Source organism: Melospiza georgiana, chromosome 6, assembly GCF_028018845.1.
Source record: "Melospiza georgiana isolate bMelGeo1 chromosome 6, bMelGeo1.pri, whole genome shotgun sequence".
Lineage (NCBI taxonomy): Eukaryota > Metazoa > Chordata > Aves > Passeriformes > Passerellidae > Melospiza > Melospiza georgiana.
In genome coordinates, this window is record NC_080435.1 from 64,386,450 (window position 1) to 64,399,014 (window position 12,565).

The 12,565-nt window shown below is 49.2% G+C and overlaps 1 long non-coding RNA gene across 1 annotated transcript; it reads left to right on the forward strand.

The window, feature by feature from the left end:
- Window positions 1–1,396: 1,396 nt before the first annotated feature.
- Window positions 1,397–7,040, forward strand: LOC131084383 (uncharacterized). Its single transcript, XR_009114568.1, has 3 exons — window positions 1,397–2,484; window positions 2,602–3,385; window positions 5,138–7,040. It is a non-coding gene; the product is annotated as an uncharacterized LOC131084383 (long non-coding RNA).
- Window positions 7,041–12,565: the final 5,525 nt, after the last annotated feature.

Below are 12,565 nucleotides of genomic sequence, written 5' to 3' on the forward strand. Positions count from 1 at the left end.
CTCTTTGTGCCGTGACAGCGGATGGAGCGGCGCTGGGCGGTAAAGCCAGAGATGGCCGGGAGAATGCCCAGCGCAGGGAGCAGGCGGGCTGTATGCTTCGGATGGCACAGGTGCGAGCTGCAAAGTCACCCCCCCTTCCGCCCCTGCCCTCCCGAGCCCCAGGGAAAATGCTTTCCAGCATTGTCGAGCTTCTGAGAGACAAAACTTGTGATTTGACACTTGCATCCAGAAAAGGTTTCTGTCTAGATTAGCAAATGCCTAAATTGTTCTTGGTTACATCCCATGACCGGTTTTAGGCAGTGACTTCATACTGCTTTTAGGATTTTCTTGTACAGTGGTGAGAAAATAGGCAGGTCTGATAGTGGTTTCACTTTTTTTCTACTTCACGTTCCATAAGATTCTTTTATCCAAGCGATTGTTTTAAAATTCTACTGTAAGCGTTTGTGGTTCACTTTTTTTTTCTTTGCAGCACCCGGGCCTTTTTTTTTTTCTCTAAATCGGGAGTAAATATAGCTGAGTAAAATTACCTTGGTTATCTTCCTTCTTTTTAAACTTAATTGTTTTTATTAATAATTCTATTTGAATATGCAGAAAAAGTGGGTATGTCCTGTAATCTATGCTAGCTTTTCTCGTTTACAGGGTACTCACAAAATATGTCTCCCTTAGTGTCCCACAGAAACATTCTGGGTGAAATCTGAATTAAGGTATGTGTTTTCAAATAAGTAATCAGTTTAGATATTTGCCTGTGTACCTTTTCCTGTAATTCAGAGCTTGTGTTCTGTGGGTTTTATGATAAACCTGTAAAACATGTAAGAATGGTTTTGCAAGTCTGAATCGTTGAAGGCAGCAATAAGTGGATTTAAAGCCTGTTCTTGAGCAGACAAAGGGGAAAAGTGTGACTCTGATGCTGAACTTGTCATTTTTCATTTGACTTGCCTTTAATTATTGAAGAAGAGAGAGAACTAGGAAAAGAAATAGAATTGATTATTGAGCACTCCTAAAAAGCTCACCATGATTCTGTGTAGAGCCAAAGTGAAGGATGATGGAACAGAGCTCTGTGCATTAGAAGGAAATAAACCTGATGTCCACACAGAGTCTTACTAATTTCTGTTTTTAAAATGCAAAATAAGTTTAGGAAGTGTTGGAAGTTAGTATTTTGGGAAAGAAATGGCAGTTCCACAAAACATTCCATTCCATTTAAGAGAGGCCCTTGGACTGATTCATGTTGTAACTGCTGTCACTGCAGTCAGTTGGTGGTTCAGCCTTGAAACGTGCACTTGGCCTTCTATAAAGCACTGTTTTGTTTGCCTTTCAGTGCTATGAGTCTTGATAAATTGGAGAAGTGCCCAAGAGAAATTCATCATCCTGAGATACAAAAGGTAGGAAGTGACTTTTTTTGGTTGGGTTCTTTTTCTTTATTGTTTTCTGGAAATAGAAGTAATTAAGTATAGATACTACTGGTTTGTTTCTTCCAGTAGCTGATAATACTAATACCAATAATAATAATAATAAGAGTAAAGTAATACTACTTCAACTGTCTTTATTTATCCATTGGACTGGCCATTTTAAATCTAAACTTCTAAACACAAATCAAACCATCATCCTTGTAGAATCTTTAATAGGAGTGGGCTAAAGATCCTGGTTTTGTTGACAGGATTTATTGGTTCATGAAGAGCAAGAGGTAAGTACAAGCCTAACTACCCTCTAGCTCACAGACCTGCCCGGTGAATAGAGCTTTGTTTTTTTGATGGGCTTGTGATGACTTTGAAATCAATTGCTCATTCATTACAGTAAAAAAAAAAAAAATTGTTTTGAACATGACAGCAAAAATAACTTTAAGCACAACTTAATAATAATAGATCACCAATTTTAGTTAATAATTTTATGCTATACTCTTGGGTGAGGGAAGACTCGGACACTCAATATGAGATCAGCAAGCTATGTTTATTGCAGAGAGTATCAGACACTTATATAGCACATAATAAGCTTATGAATATTCTGTAAGCCAAGCGATCTATTGGTTAAACTATACCATCAACTCTTCCTCATTCCTTTGGGCCTACATTCCCTATTTCCCACGTCTCTCTGTCTACTTGTTATCCTACCCAGCTAGGCCCAGGCACACGCTATCTTGCAGGTGCAAAACTCAAAAATACCTGTGTTCGGTACTTTCCCAGCTCCTGGTCGGCTAACGAGCGAATGTCTGCGTGACCTCTGTCATGGAGCCATTTCTCCACACTATACTATCAAAGTTTAAAGGTAAATTATTATATATTAGGAGATGGTGTAAAGTGTATGTTGTAATGTGTAGGATATATACAAAGATATGTACTTGAAAGTCCGTAGAGGAAACAAATTTTTACGCCTTCTGTTTGACTGTTTGTCATATATTTGGTTTTATTTCCCAGGGATCAGTGAATTTTAACTCTGGAGTCCTCTATGCTAAGGATGCTCAGCTTACAGATGATGAAATGTTCAGTAATGGTGAGTTTTTCACCTTCTCCTTCATTGTTTTGCTCATCTGAATAAAACAAAAAAAGGCAAGATTAAAGAAAAAGCAATAGTTTTATTATTTTTACCCTGTTATGTCTGTTTCCTCAGTATTTGCTGGAGCTGTGCTTACCCAAGGTTTGGGTAAAACAAGCTTTGGGTTCCCTCTGTCTCACTGGGAGTTGCCCAATTCAGTTCCATCTGGTGAAATTCACCCTGAGACCTTACAGAACCAGCTACAACTACGTGAGAGCCATTTGCAGTTCTCTCCAGACGCCTGGAGAATGGGTGACGTTTCTGAGGATCCGGCGAGCGTGCTTCTATCAAAACTCAGTCTGTGAAATTTCTGGGGAAAACCCTTCTGTGTCCTGAAGGGTTCAAACTCTGGTGAGGATCCAGTTATCAGGTGCTCACCTGGATGGTTCCAGCTCCCAAAGGTAACACTTGTACTCTTGCCCTGTAGTTTACATCTATTGTATTTTTGTTATTTTGCAGGATTTTTTGTCTTTGCAAAATATTGTGCATTTCACTCTTTGGAACCTCTCAGATGGTTCTTTGGTGCAGCACCACCCCAGGGGACACTTGGCTGCTGTCCTGAAGGGGTTGGTGGCTAGAATTGTAAATCCTGGCGAGTTTATAAGTCTTCTGTCCCCAGGGAGGTGTCGTGCTTTGTTTACTTTTGTTCTGTTGGTTAGGTGCTGCTTCTCGTTGCAAGTACGAATTTCAAACTGCCCTGTTCTTATTTTAACTGTTTTCCTGGTTCTCTCCGTCCGGCAGGGAAAGACTCTCGTATCCTTGTCGTCGGGCTCGGTGCTGTCCAAGAAGATACAGAGACTAAAAAAATCATAAGAAGGAAAATATGACTGCAGGGAAAAGAAGCTGGAGAGAACAGAAGGTGATATTGTTATCCTTACCCTCTATTAGAAACATCCGCTGTGCTTTGATGCTGGTAGCTGCCAGGGGCTTGTTAGCTCTTTGTAGGCAGGTGTAGGTGTTCACTTGTAGGTTTTTTCTCTGTTCAAGTCAATTCAAACTTTGCTAAGCTTACATTTGAAAATTACTCTCTAGAACAGTCCAGCATGACATGCTGGATGTCGTCTCCCAGAGGGACCCAAAACTGCCATAAATTTCACAGGGAGGGATGGGTGTAGAATACTAAAACCTGTCAAGGTTTTCATTTTTATAGGTATTGGCAAAGAAAAGGAATTTATCTCTAAATTCATTTGGAAAGAAACCCTCTCTCTATCCACTTATTTGTATACAGGAATGTAGGAAACTCTGACTAGAGATGGGTAATATGTTTGAAAATAAAGACATAAGTTTTATCTAGGAATGAACCAATCAAGTGCCCTGAAAGCATGAGAACAGCTGTAGGGGCTGAAGGGAACAGAAAGGGTTCTATCTCATGAACAGAGGTACCTTTTCCTTACAGGTGCTTGTGCTGTAGTTTGGATTCTGCTTCCTAACATTTCTAGTGTGACAGGGTTTACCATAGAGACAATCTGCCAGGAGGTAGCGCTTTGGGGGGTATGGCAGTCCTGGGTGTGTATTCTGAACTCCTTCAGAATGTTAGGTTTGGAGTATTTCTTATCTCAGGAAAACAGCAGTCTTTTGCATCTGCATATCAGCTGTTGAAATTTTGGGTTCAATTTCTTGAATCACAAATGTCATAGGATTCCTCCCAGATGGCAGCTGTCATGAAGTATGGCTCTTCTTGGTCTTGGGTTTCAGGGGCTGTTTCCAAAGTGACCTACAGACATTGGAATGAAATCATTATTTACTGTGTAAAAGAATCACTCTCCAAAGCATCAGTCAGGGTCTAAATGTGCCATTCTGCCTTTTAAAAGTACCAACATCACAGGATTTTTCTCAGATTAAAGCTTCCATGGAGTCGGATCTCTCAAGCCTGGCCCTTGAGAATTGTGGGCCTCCTGTGAACTGGTCTTGCCAGAAGGGCTTGCTGAGTTTTCCATTGTGTGGAAAAGAGATCCCATTTGGAGCCTGAAGCCTCGTGTTTCCTGTAGGATTTCCACTCCTAGAATTGCACACTTTGAAGGATTTCTTATAGCAGAAGTTTTTTGGGAACTAGGACTCTGGCTGGATTTGGGTCTCTGGACTCTCAGGTGAAGTGACCTTGAGACACTAGGGCATGCAGATTTCCTTGCTGTTGAAAAGAGCTATTGTTCGCACCCAGGAGCCATGGTCTGAATGGGGGTGTCACCTCTTAAATTTGCAAATGTCACAGGATTTCTTCTAAATGAATGGTGCTAAGAACATAAGGTCTGGCTGGCTTTTGACTTAGAGGCGCCTCCTCTAAATTGGTCTTCAGACGCTACGTTGGAAAGTGTTCCTACATATGCCAAATAGCCCTTGCTATGCAATTAATAAGCTTCAAATTACCATGGAGTTGCTGCCCCTGCAAAGATTTTGGCAGAGCCTGGTTGTGGTGCCCCACTCCACTCCACCACCCTTAGCAGGTCCTTATGGTTGCATGGGGAATCATCGTGGAGCATGCCAACCCAGCTCCATCCTGGGAACAGCACCTGTATTTTACCCTAAAATTTCTGTCCCATTATAGCTCCTGTTAGGATACAAATGTAACTTCTCGGTTTCCACTGATTTTACCCCCAGTCATCTTTCCATACAGACATTGCTCCACTCCCCAGAGGATTATTGTGAGCAGATGTGAGCTCTGCTGTCCCTTTGGACTGACAAAGACAGAGGTTTTGTCCCAAGTTGCTTTTGAACCTGTCCTGCACCTGTTACGAGTCCTCAGTCTCCTGCAATTTTGTGGGTCAGTCACATGTAAAACAGCACAGCTGGCTGGCATGCTTTGCTCATGAGGGGAGACAAGAGAAGAATCCCTCTGCTCACACCAGACCTGCAGCTGCCAAACCTCACCAAAGCACCTGAGGAGCCCCCAGGGACTGATGGTACAGAAGGGAGGTGATGGAGGACAGCACAGCAGGCAGCCTGCCCTCCATCTGGGTGTGAAGAAGGCAGGGCTGGGAACTGTAAGCAACATCCCAGCAGGTCTGGCTGATGGTGCCACCCTGAGGGCTTCCCCTGCCTTTGGGCAGTCCCAGCTGCTGCAGCTCACTTGACAGAGACTCATTGTCTATACTGTGCTTGGCTGCAGTGGAGATGATGAAGCCGAGGACAGCAATGGTTGCCTTCACATCCCCTGACTGCAGATGGGAAGGAGGGCGAGCTCTGTCACCTTGGGAAGGCGTCTGCAGAGTCACTGCTGCCCGTCTCTGGAGCGTGGCTCCATTGGGGGACCGTGGTAAGGACAGCAGTGCTCACTTAACTGTGCACCTGAGGACAGCTTCAGGATCTTGTCATACTGTGGGAGAGCAGAGCTTCACAGTAAACACCAGCTAACACACTGACTGCCAGTGTTAACACTAACAGTTCTTACCTAAATATTAATACTAGTAACACTTACTATGCGTATTATTAATCCTAGTAGAGGCTGGTAGCGTTCTTTAGGCTGAGGCTTGCATGAAGAATACAAAATTAATTAACGTTGCTGATTATGCTATTGTGTTGAAATACTTGGCCTCCACTGCGGTAGCCCCACGCTTACCTCGATGGCCTGCCCCAGCAGGTCCCAAAACACCTGGATGCAGATCAGCTTAAGCTTCACTGATGTGATAAACAGAGTTCACTCTTTATAATTTTTAAAATTTTAATAAAGGATAAAAGGACAAAATAATCCAGCACTGGGATGCTTTTAGCACACAGCCAAAGAGCACAGAGGTAGCTTAAAAACATGTTCACTATATACTGTTACATTGCTGAGGTTACAGGCATATTCATTAACTTACACATTATTCAAACATTCCTTTGACTTTTTGATGTTCCAGGAACTCTCTTGTTTGGTTTTAACCTCTGACTTGTCTGCAGAACGTTCTGTAAATTAGGTCTACATATTTTATTTCTTCCTGTAGTTTTATCCTGTTGCTTCACACTCCCTGATAACACTGGTAAGAGTCGATAAATCCTTCTTGGATGCTTAAGCTCTTTTTGTGTCACTATTATCTTATCACTTGGTAGGGGCAGTCTGCAGTTATAAGAAGCAGAATAATTGCTTTACACCATTTTCTGAGTTAGTTACATAGAAGTATTTTAGTTTCTATTTTAACATTTTGCTAAAGCCTACCATGTATTTATCACGCTACTATTCATATGAAATATACAGTGCATACATAAACTGGCATATTACACTATACAAAGCAGTTCAAAGTAAGAATAAGTTTTACCACATCAAAATACTTGTAATGCAAAAAGCTAATCTATGAATGTGAAAGCCAGTATTGTTTTATCATCTATAACATCCGACGACGAGGGTGAGCAGCGGGCCCGCAGCAGGCGGAGGGCGGGCAGGGGGACGCGGGCACTTAACTTTGGCCAGGGTGCTGATCTCGGCCAGTCGGGGCAGGCCAAGTCCCCGCAGAAGCGGAAGCACTGCGGTAGAAGAGGCACCCAGAGCCCGCAGCGGGCGCTGCACGCCCTCCCCGCTCCCGAGCCCTCTCCTCACCAAATCGCCGCCGCTCCCTAGTCCGCCCTGCTGTCGCAAAGACGACCCGGAACCCCTCCCGGGCTACACTCCTCTCCGCCTCCTGCCCCGAGTGCCGATGGGGCGCTCCGGTAGGGGCTCTGCGGGGGTCCTTTCGCTGGGACCTGGGCACGAGAGAGGGCCGGAGAAGGGGACGGGGGTTTCGCGAGCGCCGCCGCCGCCGCCGCCGCCGCCGCCGCCGCCGCCGCCGCCGCCGCCGCCGCCGCCGCCGCCGCCGCCGCCGCCGCCGCCGCCTGCGAGCCCTTCGGGCAGCCCGAGCTCCGCCTCACGCTCCCACGGGCCGCAGCCTGACGGCTCCTAAGCCTGCCAATCACGGCCCGCCTTTCTCCGTCCGCCCTGTCCAATCACAGCCGCCCTTTCAAACCGGAAGCGGTCCCGCCAATCTCAGCCCGCTCAGTCGCGGCTCGCCGCCTCAGACTGGCCCCGCTCGCCCGTACGCCTGAGGCGCCGCTCCCGCCACCGCCGCTTTGGGAGCCGGCGGAGCAGCGTCCCCGCTGCCGCTGCCTCGGCAGGCGCTGTTGCGGACGGGAAGGGCGGCCGGGAGCTTCCAGTTCAGGTCCTGGTCGGGATCAGGTTCTGGTCCAGGGAAACGGGCAGGCGGCGGGGAGCGGGCGGACGCGGCCACAGCAATGGCGGCGGCGGGAGCAGCGCTTGAGGGGACCGCGGGGAGTCGCGGATCCGAGCGCGGCGGGAATGGGCGGGCTGGGATTGGTGGAGCCGGCAGGCGCTGCTTCGGGTTGTGATTGGCTGGCTGTCCGCCCGTGGGGCATAAATAGCGGGCGTTGGGGGGGCAGCGGCGTCAGTTCGGCGGTGAAGCTGGGAGCGACGGGAGCTGCGGATGCGCAGTCCGAGGAGCGGCGCTGCGCCAGGACGGGACCCCCGCGGCAGCTGATCCAGGGAGCGCCGGTGAGCACGGGCGCGACGCCTGCGGCAGTATCTGGGGCCGGCCGTGTCCAGTTCTTTCTGCCGCGCCCTGCGTGGCTCGGGTAGCCGGCGGCTGGTGTGGGGCCTGGAGTGGCGCGGTGGGGGGGGGGGGGCGCCGCCTGCTGTCACTGGGGGCTGGGAAGTAGCTGCTTCGCGGTTTCTGGATTTAAAGAAATGTTCAGAATACGAGGAATAAAGCTTGCTTTTTGTATTTTTATTACTTTATTTTCTTTTTACTTGTAATGTTTTTTTTCTTAATTGTGTTATTTTAGTATTGTCCGTTTTAATACATCTTTTTGGTTTGATTTGTTTTCTTTACTAGATATCTCATGTTAATTCGGTAAGGGTTGTGGGACTGGGGCTGAAACACCAGTTGTGAGAGCAGTGGGGACATGAAACCCCAGGGTGTGGAATAATGATTTTGGCATGAGTCAGGCCCAAAACAATGTGGAGGGGTGGAAATGCTGAGGCTAGATAAATGCCATGGGAGGAAGGCATGGAGCTGCAGCACAGGGCCTGCAGGTTATGCCTGGGGGTTCCCAGCCCCTGCCCTATGGTACCAACGAGGGGCTGAGGGTGTGGGGGCTCAGAGGGTTCTAGGGCTCAAGAACCAGCCCAAGAGTGCCTTTTGGGATGGGGGGGCAGGAGTCCAGTGGCTGTTCCCAGCCCCCGGAGCTGCCTGAGGGGAGGTGAGGGGGCCTTTGTGCAGGTGCTGGGCTGAGAGCCAGGGTGAGGGGGAGGGTGGATGTTGAGCTTCAGGCTTCCAGTGTCCCCAGAGTTGGGATGCCACTTAGGGTTGCCACTTAGGGCTGGGTGGGTGGATGGGACAGCTTCTAGAGATACTGAAATTGTAATGATGGCAGTAACTGATTTGTGGCCTTATCAACAGCCCCAAGGTGCAGTGAGAAGCATGAGCAGCTTTTAGCTGCAGCCAGTAGGAAGCTGAGGAGCTGGAGCTGAGGCAGCAGAGCTGGAGGAGACAGAAATATGGTAGGGTTTGATGTAAAACCTCTGTGGGGCTGGGATAGGGATTGTGGAGTGGGGAGGTGAACTGCATGGTTGGAATTGAAATTGCTGTGAGGGCTGTGATCTGAGCTCAAGAACTAGAGCTAAAACAAAGATCCTGTCCTGAGAAGCACAAGTAGTATCGTGTGGCACTACTGTGAAGATGTTGAGCAGGAAGTGCAAGAGAAGAGCTGGCAGTTAAATAAAGCTTGTGGGACTGGAGTTGAAATCACTGGGGACGGGGTGGGGACTGCAGTGCTGCAGAAACAGTCACTGCTACAAGGGATACTCACTGTGGATCTCAGGACTAAACGCGGAATGGGACACAGAGCTGGAAGAAGAGAGCTGGCAGTAAAATAAAGCTTGTGGGTCAAGAACTGAAAGGGCTGGAATCACTGGGTATGGTCTTATCATTGTGGGACTGGGATCGGGTCTGCACACAACACGGGAACTATAGGGCTGGCACAAAGACGATAAAATAAAGCTTGTGGGACATGAGCTGAAAGACCTTAAATCGCTGGACCTCCTATTGTCATAATTGTGGCACTGGTATTTTGTGTGTTAATGTGTAAATTGCAGCTTAACACATGACAGCAACCTTAGGGCTGCTAAAGGCAGTGTATTGTTCTTGCGCCGAGATCACTGTAGGCCTGTGACATGGATGCAGGGGCTGGGTATTGCCGCTAATAGTAGAACAGGATGTGTGGAGTGGGGAAAGGGGGTGGCGAGCTCGCGCCTGAAATCCCCGTCGATGCTAGAATATTGCCTGCGCCTGTGATGGCACCTCTTGGGGTGCGGCTGAAATCTCTGTGGGGCTGGGAAGTGGACTGCGGGGCTGGCAATTTGAATGAAAATGGCAAAGGCACTAGACCTGTGAACGGGGCCGTGGGCATCCAGGACAACTTATGCAGGGGTGTGCAAAGTGACTGGGGACTGCTCGGTGGGAGCTAAAATCACTGCAGGGCTAGCATATGGATGGTGGGGTGGGCTTCCAGAGGCTCGTGCCAGAGCTGAATTGTTGCCCAGCTGGAGCCAAGAGCCAGGTGCTGCCATTTGAAGCTGGAGAAACACAGAGCTGGAGCTGGAAGAAGAGAGCTGGCAGTAAAATAAAGCTTGTGGGTCAAGAGCTGAAATCACTGGGCCTGGTCTCAATCACTGTGGGACTGGCATTGCAGCTTAACACATGACAGCAACCTTAGGGCTGGTAAAGGCAGTGTATTGTTCTTGCGCCGAGATCACTGTAGGCCTGTGACATGGATGCAGGGGCTGGGTATTGCCGCTAATAGTAGAACAGGATGTGTGGAGTGGGGAAAGGGGGCGGCGAGCTCGCGCCTGAAAACCCCGTCGATGCTAGAATATTGCCTGCGCCTGTGATGGCACCTCTTGGGGTGCGGCTGAAATCTCTGTGGGGCTGGGAAGTGGACTGCGGGGCTGGCAATTTGAATGAAAATGGCAAAGGCACTAGACCTGTGAACGGGGCCGTGGGCATCCAGGACAACTCATGCAGCGGTGTGCAAAGTGACTGGGGACTGCTCGGTGGGAGCTAAAATCACTGCAGGGCTAGCATATGGATGGTGGGGTGGGCTTCCAGAGGCTCGTGCCAGAGCTGAATTGTTGCCCAGCTGGAGCCAAGAGCCAGGTGCTGCCATTTGAAGCTGGAGAAACACAGAGCTGGAGCTGGAAGAAGAGAGCTGGCAGTAAAATAAAGCTTGTGGGTCAAGAGCTGAAATCACTGGGCCTGGTCTCAATCATTGTGGGACTGGCATTGCAGCTTAACACATGACAGCAACCTTAGGGCTGCTAAAGGCAGTGTATTGTTCTTGCGCCGAGATCACTGTAGGCCTGTGACATGGATGCAGGGGCTGGGTATTGCCGCTAATAGTAGAACAGGATGTGTGGAGTGGGGAAAGGGGGCGGCGAGCTCGCGCCTGAAAACCCCGTCGATGCTAGAATATTGCCTGCGCCTGTGATGGCACCTCTTGGGGTGCGGCTGAAATCTCTGTGGGGCTGGGAAGTGGACTGCGGGGCTGGCAATTTGAATGAAAATGGCAAAGGCACTAGACCTGTGAACGGGGCCGTGGGCATCCAGGACAACTTATGCAGGGGTGTGCAAAGTGACTGGGGACTGCTCGGTGGGAGCTAAAATCACTGCAGGGCTAGCATATGGATGGTGGGGTGGGCTTCCAGAGGCTCGTGCCAGAGCTGAATTGTTGCCCAGCTGGAGCCAAGAGCCAGGTGCTGCCATTTGAAGCTGGAGAAACACAGAGCTGGAGCTGGAAGAAGAGAGCTGGCAGTAAAATAAAGCTTGTGGGTCAAGAGCTGAAATCACTGGGCCTGGTCTTAATCACTGTGGGACTGGGATTGCAGCTTAACACATGACAGCAACCTTAGGGCTGCTAAAGGCAGTGTATTGTTCTTGCGCCGAGATCACTGTAGGCCTGTGACATGGATGCAGGGGCTGGGTATTGCCGCTAATAGTAGAACAGGATGTGTGGAGTGGGGAAAGGGGGCGGCGAGCTCGCGCCTGAAATCCCCGTCGATGCTAGAATATTGCCTGCGCCTGTGATGGCACCTCTTGGGGTGCGGCTGAAATCTCTGTGGGGCTGGGAAGTGGACTGCGGGGCTGGCAATTTGAATGAAAATGGCAAAGGCATTTGATGGGGGTGTCAGAGCAGCACCAGGTGTGAGTGTGGGGATGATGGGGGCTCGGAGCAGCCCAGGTGTGAGTGTGAGGGTGATGGAGGCTCGGAGCAGCCCAGGTGTGAGTGTGAGGATGATGAGGGGCCGGCTCCTGCCGGGGCGAGGCTGTTTTAGGGGGAGGCTTTGCCTCAGCTCCCTTTTGCATGGAGCTGCTGTGTGGAGGGGTTTATGGGGCACTCCCGGCGCTGTCTCATGGAAGGACTGCGAGAGCTTCTCACAGGGTCGGGGGGACACCTGGATCCGCGCTTGGGTACGTGGAGCATCGCTTAAAGGAGGTGTCGAGGGACGAATCTTTGTGCCCTGGGAGCAGCAGCCGAACAGGTGAGCCTGTATGGGTTTGGGGCGGGGAATTTTGTCCTTCCCCTTTGCAATTTCATCTTGCCAGTCCCTCCCCAGTTCCCCAGGAACAAAAATGGAACTTAGGAAGACAAAAGGAATTAAGGAGAAGGAAGCAGCTGTTCTTCTTTTATTGTGTGCGTTTGACCTGAGGGGATCCCTCTTGACTTGTGGTTTTAAGGGTGTTGATTGCAGGAAAAGTTGCCTTTTCAAGGGTGTTAGGGGTATCCTGGAGGTGACAGGGAATCCCTGCGTTCTATTCTAAGGGGAATGGGAAAAGTATTCTTGTGGTGTTATGGGTTTGATTTGAAGGCAGCCCACCCCATTTTCATCATCCTAAGGTTTAAATGGAGGGGAGAGCCCTGGTGTCCCTCCTTTTGAAGGGTTTGAAATGGAGGTCGAAATCGCCCTTTCCCATCAGTCGAAGGCTTTCATTTGAGGACCGCCCCTTCTTTTCTGCTGTTGTAGAGGGTGAAATTTTAGGGGAGAAGGCATTTCTTTGCCCTTGTTGAAGTGATGTGAGCCCCG